Raw genomic sequence first — 12,302 nt, 5'->3', positions numbered from 1 at the left:
CTCTCCCTGCCTCTCTCTAAAATCAATTTTTAGAAAGTTCCCTTCTACCAGGAGTACATCCATACACATGCAGCCTTACAGCCAACCCGCTCTCCATTACCAACATGGACTGGGGAGAAATGTATGTGACCGCTGATTACAACCACCTGTCCTCAGAAACAGTCAAAAGCAGCAGGAAGAACCCGGTGGTTTTCCGTGCCTTTCCCCGTATTTTTCTCAGCTCACCGTCAAATGGAAGGAAGCCCTGACGATGCTCGGCTCTCACCCCACTGGCTCTCGGGAGGAAAAGAGAACCCCACATCAGCCTCAACATCAAGACACGTCACTATCAAGGGGCAAGTTACCCCTTCGCTTTCTGATGCCATGACATGCAGAACAAAGACGTGGACCCAGAGGCATTTAATTTAAAAAAATGTATACCTACTGCTGACTGGTATTCAAAATACTAAACTTAAATGCTTCATGAAGATCAAAATATTGCCTGTCTCTTGCTCCATTATTTCTAGCAATCAAAACATTCGCTCCGTTGGAGAAGAAAATTAAAAAGGACTCATGGGACTTGTTCTCGTAATTGTGCCTGATGACTGATTGATTGATTGATTGATTGCTGTCAGCCATTGATAGCACGCTGCTGTCCCTCAATGTCTGAGACGGGTAAATGGAAAATTAGAAGATTTGGTGAGTTAATACAAATACTTATGAGAATGGAAGTCAAAGCCAACTGAAATAGTACAATATTTTCTTGATCACAAGGAGCACCATCAATTTATAACAGCATTTTGAGAAGAAGAAAAAAACCCGCTTTAAATAAGTGCTTAGAAAGTGTAATGAGTGGAAAAAGTGATACCTAGTAATTGAAGAGACATTGAAAGGGAATATTCCTGCCGAGTGCCAAGTGCTTATTACAGTACCTTACACTCAGGTGCGATCAGTAATGGAGACATGCCGAACATGTAACAGTTATGACCAAAGACGCCCAGCCGGCATGCCGCGTACACGGAGAATGTGCTTAAGAATCCGCTCTGATGGGGAACGGTCTTTAAAACAAAAAGTTATCTTCTTTCTGTTATTGGTAGTTCTGAACGTTAGATTTTTTCCCCCTGCGGGGTCAAAAGGTACCTCAGCATATGATTGCACGTGGAAAATAGGGGTCAGAACTCAGGCATTGGCAGTTTTCCCCTTTCGTAGGTATGTGAGCTCTTTTTAATATAAATGCGGGGACATAAAGCATTAAATGCAAATCAAGATGTTTCAAGGAACGAGTTTCAGCAGTTCAACTTTGTAACTATAAATAAACCTGTTAAATTTTTCTGGACAATGCCAGCATTTGGGTTTTTTAAACAAGTCAACTTCTTATTGATGGCAACTATATGGTGTTTGTAACATTTTTATCATCCAGTAGATTCCGTCCATTGGCTATAATTTTCTAACTGAACTGTCTGTCCTACATGCAAGTACATGTTTTTAATGTTGTCTGTCTTCTGTCCCGTTCCTGTAAGTTTGCTATTAAAATACGTTAAAGTATAATAATAATAATAATAATAATAATATAATAATAATAATAAAGAGACAGTGCACAGTCTTCTGGATGTGCCGTGGCTGGGCTCCCATCCCTGTGTGGCTTTGGAAGGACATGCCACCTACCCTTTGACCCTGTCTCCCAGTTTTGGATAAATTTTTAAATATGTGAACCCACATAATATCTGAAGATGATTTTGCTGACAAGCAAAGGCCAGTCTCCTTAAGTTTGGTTTGATTATTACAGAGTTGCAGCAGGAGTGTTATCTTCATTTGTCAAGTGCAACTCTCAAAATATCTTTGGATTGAAAGTAATTACTCTGCTGCTTAATTTGATATAAAAATTACTTGGAAGACTTTTGCTCTTTGCTACATCATTCTCACTCCCTAAGCTCCTTCCTGTCTCCATTAGGAAGTTCAGTACATATTTGTCTCTGCATGTCCCAAGGGCACCTCAAGTTCAAGTACATAAAGAGATAAATTACTCTATTTGCCAACAAACTGGATCTTCTCTCCGTGGGAAGTCTCATTTCTGGCATTGTCACCAAAGCCAGATACCCGGAGTCATGCATGCAAGGCTACTAAAGTATAATTTTGAAAGTGTTGAAATCATAATTCTTGTGTAAATATAAAATAAACAGTTGTCAAATATTTTATTCAACTCAGTAACGTGGGAAATGGTAAGATGTTAGGATTGGGTCCAAGACCAGATAAGGAGCTGGGTACTTAGAGGCGAGTTGTTGAAGGACTTGTAGGGCAAGATTGATGGTTTGGATTAAAAACCGGCTGATGTCCTAGAGACAACAGGATGTGACCTTGGGGTTGTTTCGCCATCCCCACCCCCAACTGAAGAGCAATTATTTGCATCTCCACCAGACACGAATCTACGAGTTAACATGTAAGTTCTCTAAGTCTAGGAACCTCAGTCCTTAGAAACCAGTAAGCTGAACTAGACATGCGACCTTCATGACCCTTGGCGGGGGGTCTGGTCTGCCCTGGAAGAACCGTGCGCCTCCCTTTTTACCTCGTCCCAGGTTTGGGACAACTCGTCAGCATCTCCTTGCTCTTCCCAGCCCCCACATGCCGTCCCTGCCGGCTTTCCTTCCGCACGAGTCTTTCGATACGTCCCCTCCTCCCATAACGTTATGGCCTTAGTTCATGGTCTCATTCTCTGAACTTGGCTCTGTACTCATTCTTCCTAAAAAACCTCCCAAATTCCGGATGCTGTTGCCAGGTTGAAACTCAAAGCTGACCATGTTGATCACGTGTTCGTCACTTCAAAGGCTCCCTGGGACCCACACGATTGCATGCTGGGCCCTCCGTGATCTGCCAGCATCTCTGACCTCAGCTCTTAACAAGTCAGACCCTCCTCACAGTCCCCACCACTTTTATTTCCTGTCTCTGCTCACCTGTCTTGGAATCCTCTCCTCGCTCACATCACCCCTGGCCCACCCCGCTGTCCCCGCCTTAGTCCAAAACTCACCCACATATTTGCCAGCTTATTTCAAAATTCAGCTCATGGCCCTGGCCAGGTGGCTCAGTGGGTTGGAACGTCGTCCCCATACACCAGGGTGGTGGGTTCAGTTCCCGGTCAGGGCACATACAAGAGTCAACCAATGACGCATGAAGGAGTGAAACAACAGATCGATGTCTCTCTCTCCCAAGTCAACTTAAAAAAGAAAGAACCCAGCTCACGGATCATCTCCTACCTCTTCCTCGTGCCCTGGGTGGGTAGAATGGACCAAGCCCCCTTTGGACCCCTTCTTGCATCTTTATACATTTATTTCACCCACTGAACCCCCTTTTGCACGTATGTTATTCCTTCTGTCTTAGTTTGGAGCCCCCAGAGGCATGTCCGGAAGCCAGGCCTCGGAGGCCAGCAGTCTGGTTTGGAAAAGCAGGAAATCCCTGTGGGGGATGCGAACCAGAACAGGGAAGGAAAAGCTGTCCCTAGCGGATGCCCGTCAGGCCAGACGCCTCTGGATGCAGTCGGACCTACTCTTGTGGGGAAGTTCAAGGCGTCCCACTGGAAGGGCAGTGGGGCTGGGGTGCTAGTAGCACCAGTCTCGCCTGTCATCGGCTGACCACCGGCACCTGGAGCTCTGTGCCCAGGTCCTCCTTTAGAAAGGTGACCGGGCCCTGATGTGAAGTGGTCAGTGCTGCTGAAAGGAAGGTGCAGTGTAGCTCGCGGGTCCCCTGGAGGCGAGAGCGGCCACGCTCTGCAGGGGCGCATGGGGACACACCTGGCTTGGCCGGAGGCAGAGGAGGTGAGGGGGAAGGCGCAGACCACAGCCTCCTTGGGGTCCCTGCAGGAAAGGCCGGGCAGGGCAGAATGCGCCGCTGAGGACTGGCCGGTTTGAATAATTCTGGTGGCTTTGGGGTCATAGGGGCTGTCCTAGTTGTCTGGTCCTTCTCGGGTTTTGGCAAAGGGATGTAAGAGTCAACCTAGAGAGGCCGGTCCCCAGTGGCCAGAGATGGGATAGTTGGAGTTTCATCAAAGATAAGAATTGCAGTGAGTTAAAACCCATCAAGTCTGCTCAAACGCATGCGTCAGTCACAATATTTAAATAACAAGTTCGTCGCCTTCTGAGGATGACAGGAGACCATTATTTGAACAGTTAGTAAATAAAAGGAAATAATCAAGCATCTCTCTTAACTTTCCTGTGTCAGATTTACTTAATAGTAGGTGAGGGGGTAGTTGTTCCTTATCCAATTATTTCAGCTTATGAATGAAAACGACAGAATTAGAACATCACCATTTTGTAACTCCTGATTAGTTAAGGAGTCTAGGGATTCCATATCAACACCTCGTCACGTGAAAAAAGAGTGACAACCTGTCCTGGCTGGTGTGGCTCCGCGGACTGAGCGCAGGACTGCGGACAGAAAGGTTGCAGGTTCGATCCCCAGCCAGGGCACGTGCGTGGGTTGCAGGCTGGGTTCCCAGTTAGGGGCGTGCAAGAGGCAGCTGATCAACATAGCTCTCATGCATCAATGTTTCTCTCCCTCTCTTTCTCCCAACCTAAGAAAAATAATAAAATAAAAAAATAAATTTAAGAAAAGAGTGAAAGCCAGATATTACGTAGGTCCCCATGAGTGAACACACGTCACCTCTAGTCTTGCCACGGGGAGGGGGTGGGATCCCACTGCAGGCAGATCAAGCCTCCAGGCCCGCAGGCCGCGCAGCAGAGGGGCCGCTAGGAGTCCCACCTGCCGCTGGCGCTGAGCGTACATGGGTACAGCCACCCGATAAGACTGTCTGATGGGACTGATGCCAGCGGAGCCTATGTCCCCCTGTGGCCCAGCGATTCCGTTCCCAAGTACACGCCCCAGCTCAGTAATGCACGTAGCCCCCAGAAGACACAACACCGAGGCTCACGGGGGCTGTTACAATGGCCGAGAACTCTACGCTCCCTCTCCGCCTTCAGGGATTGTCGCAGGGTCGAACGAGATAATGATGTCACAGGGCTTCGAGGCCCTGAGAAGAGGGGCGGGAACGCCAGGTGTCGTTGGTAGTAACTCCCGGGCTGAAGCACCGACTGATGCTCTCCAACCAGAGTGAGCAGGTTCTGGGACGTAGATTTTCTAAATTCTGTGAAGTTTTACTAGGAGAGGACTTTTACTAAAAACGGAAAATGGGAGGGGCTCCTCCTCAACAAGCCGTTGGCACGCAAGACGCTAAACACTGAAGTCTTAACCGGTCGACGGAATCAGCGAACTCAAGGCTACAGCTCATTGTCCCACATTTGAAAAACTAAGATAAAAGGCTTTCAAGACTCTCCTCTACGGACGCTTTTGGAAGGATGCTGAACGCCATGGGGACCCAGCGGTCACTTGGCAGGACCCGGTGACATCAGTCTGAGTTCGGGAGGGTATAAAACTGGCAGGAGGTCATTTTCAGCTAATCAAAGGGGCGGCTGGAGACAGGTGTCACTCCGTCTTCATGACCTCAGCTAACAAAGTGCTGGCTTTACTGCGTGGAAACCCAGGGCTTCATGAATCAGGCTAAACGGGAGGGGGTGGTAATTGTGTCATCAACGCAGTCACCCCCGGAGTCTGTCTGCGACGTCCATGGGCCTCAGACACCCTGTCCAGAGGTGCTTCTGGGGCCATTAAAGAAGCTTTCTGCTGTCAACAACTGAGCTTTTCTTACTGCAGTCGCTGCGAAGTGCTTTCTGGGTCACCGGGAAGGTTCGCTACCGGCCCGCAGAAACGCGGGGGATGCCCGCCAACTCGTCTTCCGAGGCGGGTGACCAGTCAGGCCGCTGATGTGACCGTAGAAAAGACGACGACAGGGGAATGGCTTCTGGAAGCCGGTCGCATTTCCCTCCCGCACTGCCCCGAGACAAGCACACGACTTGTCGCGGATCAAGGAAGGCGCCGCGAGGGAAGGAGAGAGGGCCCCGGCGGAGGGGGGCCAAGGGGCTGCCACGGTTCCTGTCGGCCTGGCTGGTGGGCTCAGGGGCTGTGCCCCAGAAAGGGGGCTCCTAGAGCCCTCGGGAGGTGGGCTGACACAGACAGGAAGGACAGGGGTGGAAGTGATGCGAATCCGAGTCAGCAAACCAACTGCGGTGTTAGGGCTGGAAGACGAGGGACGAGTGAAAGAGATTTAGTTTAAGTTTTGTTTTGATTTTTAAGTTTCTTGACCTTAGAGAAAGAGGCAGGGGGAGGGCGGAGGGTCACGTTTGCTCCCCGACGACGTACAGAACCCGCGGGGAGCGCGGCACGCAGCTGGCGTGCAATGTGCGGTTCCACAGGCGCGCGGGCAGGAAGCAGAGCGAGCGGGTGGTAGACGGTAGGGGGGCAGCTGGGGGGCGCGGCCGGCAGGCAAGGCGACCGTTCGGGAGAGCGGAAACCTGCCACCCGAGGAGCACAAACGTTTGTGACCAAAGGCGTCTCAGAACAAGTCCGCACGCGACAGAGCCCAAGCCGGTGCCTTCGTACCCGACGCCTGGGCTTGCCGGCAGGGGTTCCTGACCGTTTAGAGAGACACCTGCGGAACAGGAACCAACGTGGTCGCTGGACAGGGTCCGCCAGGAGATGACAAAACAAACCACGGTGCTACTCGGGTCTCACTGTGCGGGCTGTGGGGTGACCACAGCAGGTGCCGGTCACGAAAAGACGTGCACCCCAACCCTCAGACGCTGGGGCCGGGAGGCCGAGGTGTGTCCAGACTGCCAGGGCCAAGACCGCTCTTTTCTGAGCCGACTGCAGCGCACAGGATGGCCCCAAGAACAGGGGCGTGCACAGAAAACGGGGAGAAGAGGCAAACGCGGCAAATTCTGTGAAGTGCAGGGCCAGCGACATAACTTTCAGGTCCTAGGGCGCAATGAAGGTGGGGGAGGGGCCTGGTTCACAGAGTATTAAGAGTTTCAGGATCACATCAGCAGGGCTGAACCCCTTAGGGGACCACTGTCACAGGGCAGGTCCTGGTGCCCGGCCACAAGACCTCAGAGTCACGCGGGCGCTGGGGCCCCCACGCGCTGGGGAGAACACGTAGCCCGGATTTGTACGTCCAGCAGCGCAGGTCACTGGCTCCAGCGACCTTGTAGAATGAAGAACCCTCCAAAGACAGAAAACCTCTTTTCTCCCGTTTAGAATCCTTTCCATGCGGAGCGGTGACTTACAGCCTGACGTGGCCCCCCAAAGTGTTTCGGGGCTCCCGCGACGTTTCGGAAGTTGAGGAAAGCCAGTGCCTGTGTAGGGGGTCAGCCTCGGCCTCAGCGCCTGTGGTCTGACAGCTACCTGCTGGGCCCAGGAGCGCGTGGGCCTTGTAGACTCAGAATCACGGGCAGGCAAAGCTCAAGGCCCGGCGCGCCGCTTCGGGATTAAGCTTTTGCCTCTGTCAGGTGTGTGCCGGCGGGTCAGCGCACACTCCGCCTCCTCCAAAGCCTCCCTTTGCAACCACGCGGGGCATCCAGCCCACGCACGTCGGGCAGTGCCCACGCCGGACACTGGGAGGCAGTGTTGTCTGCCTGGGAGGCCCAGCGCCAGGAATGGGCTTTTTCTGCCTCTGATCGGCTTGTTAAAGGCCTTGGAACCCCCAGCGTGAAGGGGAGGAGATGAACACTCCTTATTGTGTCCTTCACGGCCGCTGAGATGCGCCGGCTTTGCGCGGGTTACTGCAGGGAGGAGCGCAGAGGCGGTTCTGATGGCAGGGGCCCTTATTAACCCAGTTCCGTAATCCATCCAACCTAAGACCACGGGATCAAAGTCTGGTTTCCAGACAGCCTGGAAGAGTCTAGTGAATAACCGTCCAGGAGCCGAGAGCACTAGGATTGTGGTTTTTCTTCTCCAGGTAAACTTGCAGTGCAGTGGGCCCGAGGTTTTGACTAAAGCGGGGTTTCTCCTTGATTCCTAGGGCCCGAGGCTCCCCAGCTTCCCTTTGTTGGGGAAACAAAGTAGAAGTGAGACAGGAGAACCCCGTCATTAGTAGTCATTAGTAGTCTGGCCTCAGAGGCTGTTAAGGGGCCTCAAACCCACCTCCCCCTTCTGGGAAAGCCTCCGCAGCACAGCGGTACCTGGTTTTCTATCTACTTCCAGGACATCAAAGGGATAATCCGTGTACACAAGTAACTCTTCATGACAGTGTGTTTAAGGAATAACGTGGATTTGCCAGGACAGGCCAGGATTTCCCCGCGAGGTAGGGAGAGATCCCGCAGACAGCAAGAACCTGGCTCCCCCCCTCTCCCCAAGTCAGAGGACTTGACCGTCTGGGCTGAGGGGCAGTGCGGTGGGGTAAATGTCTCTGAGAAGCATCTAGAAGGATGAATTGGAGCCTAGTGTAGCAGGTGCAAAAACCAGGAGCTGGTCAGATTTTCGAACCATCCGAGAGGTGTCTTGCAGGGAGATCTGTAGGCCAGAATGAAGGAAATACAAGAAAGAAGCACTTTCAAGGAATTCCCCCCCAATTCAGCTGAGCTGGGGAGAGGACTCAGCTGTTCGCATGTGGCTTCCAAGACCCGCACCTGGGCTGTGAGACCTGGGGGCAGGCTCCGCAGCCCCTCCTGCCTGCTGCTCACCTGGAACACGTGTAGGTCAAATAGATCGTCCGTGTCAGGCACTTGTATAGGACATGGTCACTAAACACCAATTATCGATGATGATGAGGATAAGGGCCTGGCGAGGAGCCCGCCGCTCCACCAGATACACAAGTAACAAGAGGCAGCTCTGGGGCACAGACCCAAGTCTTCTGACTCAGATCCAGTGGTTTTCATTTTTGCACATATATTTAAAAAATTTGGAGAAGTCTCTCCTTCCTAAAATATCTCCTGCAATCTTGTGTTTTGACCTTTGTCGAAGCAAAATTTCTTTCATAAATTTAGATCCTGTAGTAGTTCCATTTTCATAACTCTGAGGAAGGGAGCCTAATTAATTCCATCGTTAACTGATTTCCAGTTAATAGAAATTTTACACAGCTGGGTATTTTAATTGCCTTTCAGTTTAATCCATTTATTTTTCATTTTGATAAGTAAATTTGATTGCGTCTATAAACACACTACACAATAAAAATGTATTTAAACATTTTTTCCACTTTAGGAGATATCCTCTACAATTCTTTTATTTTCTAAATTATTTTATTAATTTTAGGGAGAGAAGAAGGGAGAGAGAGAGAGGGAGAAATTCCACCTATTTATGCACTCATTGGTTATTTCTTGTATATACCTTGACCGGAGATTGAACCCGCAACCTTGGCGTATCAGGATGATGCTCCAACCAAGGTACCTGGCCCAGGGCCTCCTCTACAATTTTTAAAAAGTTATATTGACTTTTAAAGTTTACGTTTCCAGCTGCCAAAAAACAAAAGAAAACGACACATCACCCGAGCAGCTGATTTTCTAATTTACGCACGTGGGACTCAGACACCTGAGACACCTAGTCTCTAGAAGCTAACATTCTACAACACAATGCTGTAATGGCACGATGTAGGTTCTATGACGGCATGCTGAGGCTCTAAGAGCCAGGACCACCAAACCTTTCACCAAAAGCCACTAAATTGTTTCACTGAACTCAGAGCAAGCTTAATACTTGGGAAGTTTTTCTTTGGCAAGAAATATGCACAATCATTTTAATTCCACACTCCACAGGATGAATAAAGGAGCTCAGAACATGTCACCAAAATGAACTGTGTGGCAAAGGGGTGGGTGACCGGGGAGACAGAGGGCTGGGGAGGCGCGTTAGAGAACACGGCTGTGAAATTCTTGCAGAGCCACCATTCCACAGAAGAGTTCAACTCATTCTATGACATTCTAGAAGCTAATATAAGGACTTAACCATCAGAAAGCCACAAGGAACCCAGTCCAGTTTTAGGTACCATTGTCTGTCAGATGGAGTGCTCAAAATGGAACTTAACATAGAATTTTGTCATTTGTGTGTGTTTTGTGTGTGTGTGTTTTTAAAAAAAAGTCAGTGCTGGTTGCAGGAAGGCTGCTACACATATGACTACGTGTACAAAATCCTCTTAAAACAGTATGTAGAAACTTAACAATGGTTCCCACAAGGAGAGGGATGGGGACAGGATGGAGAATTACCCTGCTCACTATACGCTTTTGTTCTGCCTTTAATATATAATAAAATGAATGTCCTAGTAGTTTTTCTGACATTGAGGGTGCTTAAGTGGAGTCCTGTCAGCCAGTTGATAAGAATGCTTTAAAAGGAATTCCTGCTTTGGGGAAGGACCTTACCACGATACTATCACTATCCCCCCCCCCCTTTTAATAACTTTTATTTACGTATTTACTTATTTAACATCCTCACTCAAGCACATGCTTAGAGAGGGAGGGAAACATCACTGTGAGAGAGGAACATCAATGGGTTGTCTCCTGTATGTGCCCTGTCTGGGGCTGAACCCACAATCCAGACATGTGCCCTGACCAGGAATCGAACCCACGACCTTTCAGTCTATAAGGCGATGCTCTGACCAACTGAGCCACACCAACCAATTGAGCCACATTGGCCAGGGCTAAGTTCTCTTTTAACTTAGGAGATTTTATGCATCATTACGTGAAGGTGGATGAGACAGGAGAGCCAGGGCAAACGGTGGGACGGGGGAGCAGGTCTTCAGCCACCCAGTTTCCCTCCAGGTTCCCAGAGAGAAGAGGTCTTAGCCTTTCAGATGCACGAGGCGGAGCCAGCAGTGGTTATCAGGGGCAGAGAGAAGCCTGCAGCCCTGCCTTGATTCGTTTTCCTTCTGCTTTTCTGTGTGTATACTTAATTTCTCTTTTACTTTCAGATCCGTGCTGAGGCAGCTGTCAACCCGGGGAGAGAAACAGGGTCAACTCTGGGGAAATACCACCTCCGCTTTGCTTCTGGAGGCTGTAACTGCCTCCGTCAGGAGGAGTAGAAAATCCCGCTTCCCTCCCTGCCCAGCGAAACCAGTGTGGAATTCTCTTCCCTGGCATAGCCCTGGGAAGCTCCCGCTCTGAACAAGGCTCGCTCTGGACAAAAAGGAACTTAAAAGCAGTGTCCCAGTGTCAAGGTCCCCCTGGATCCTCCCGGTGGTCGCTGACCTATTCGAGTCAGCTGACCTTACCCCCGGCACCGTGGCCGGCTGACCGCCGATGCCACCCTGCTTCCTTAGCTGTGTCCACCTTGCCTAAGGACTCTGGCCCAGGCTTTCACTCACGTGTTCAGCGTTGGTCCCCGACTCGGCGATCATCTTTTTCATGAGCGCGGTCACCTGCCTGGCTTGCACCGTCACCCCGCTGCTAAGTCGCTGGTAGGACGTATGCTTCTGAACAAGTCCAGGTCACTGAGGAAGTCACATGCGCAATGCTGTCCTACGTGATGAAATACCTTATTCCTTTAAGCTTTGGGTAAAGAGAAATTTGCCTCAGAAAACAATACATAAATGCTGGAAATGGAATTACCTTTTAAAAACCTCGAGCTCATTTGAGAATTTTTTTTTCTTTTAATCTCCATGGTTCAGGGTTAAATACATTTTGTGAATGACCCAGATCTTTTCCTTTATCTTGCTTGGCTAGCTGCTTTGCATCTGTTATTTAGAAAGGGTTTTAATAGTGTTTTTGCCAATGAGTAAAGAAACAAAAAATGACATTTGAAAATAAAATTTGGGTTTCTTTTTTTTACTGCTAGCTTTTCTAGTAAAAATGAAATTTTAATAAGGACTGAATTGGTATGTTCTAAAAATGGCGGACTAGAGAATGGGGAGCAACTCTTCCGCTGAGAATGTTTAGAAAAGCTGCTGAAGACAAGACTGGTTTGTGGGGAGGCATTGGGGGGACTAACACCACAGCCAGGAACTCATTTAACCCAAGGAGGTGCGTCCGGCCTCAGGCCTCCTGTCCTTCCACAGCACCCAACTCCTAAAAAGGGCAACCGGGAGATTGAGAAGCTGAGCAGATACTTCTGACAGCTTTGCAAGAGGGGACGTACCATGAAGGGGAGCTCTGGAAAAGACCCCGTACCCTGGTTGGGAAGTTCCAGGAATGAGGACAGACTGAAGCCCAGCTTCCCACCCTCTCAAGGCCTCTGGCAGAGCAACCTTACCTGGAACTGCAAGTGTTCCTAAGCTCCTGTAAAGCAGATGCCAGCACATCTACTCTAGCAGAACAGCATTAATGTATTCGAGTTATTTCTGCAATCACTAATACACAATGTCTTGCATACAATAAAAAATAACTAAGCTTATGAGAAGCCAAGTCAGTCAAAGCCCAGCGAAACAGACAACAGCAGACCCACAGGGGATCAAAATAAGGGAGTTCTACTAAAAGGTGTAAAAATAACTGTGCTGAACGTTTCAAGAGATCAGACTCTAGAACTCACAA

This window comes from Furipterus horrens, unplaced genomic scaffold (assembly GCF_987537825.1).
Source record: "Furipterus horrens unplaced genomic scaffold, mFurHor1.1.pri manual_scaffold_9, whole genome shotgun sequence".
NCBI classification, from domain to species: domain Eukaryota; kingdom Metazoa; phylum Chordata; class Mammalia; order Chiroptera; family Furipteridae; genus Furipterus; species Furipterus horrens.
Note: the sequence above shows the minus strand (reverse complement) of the source record.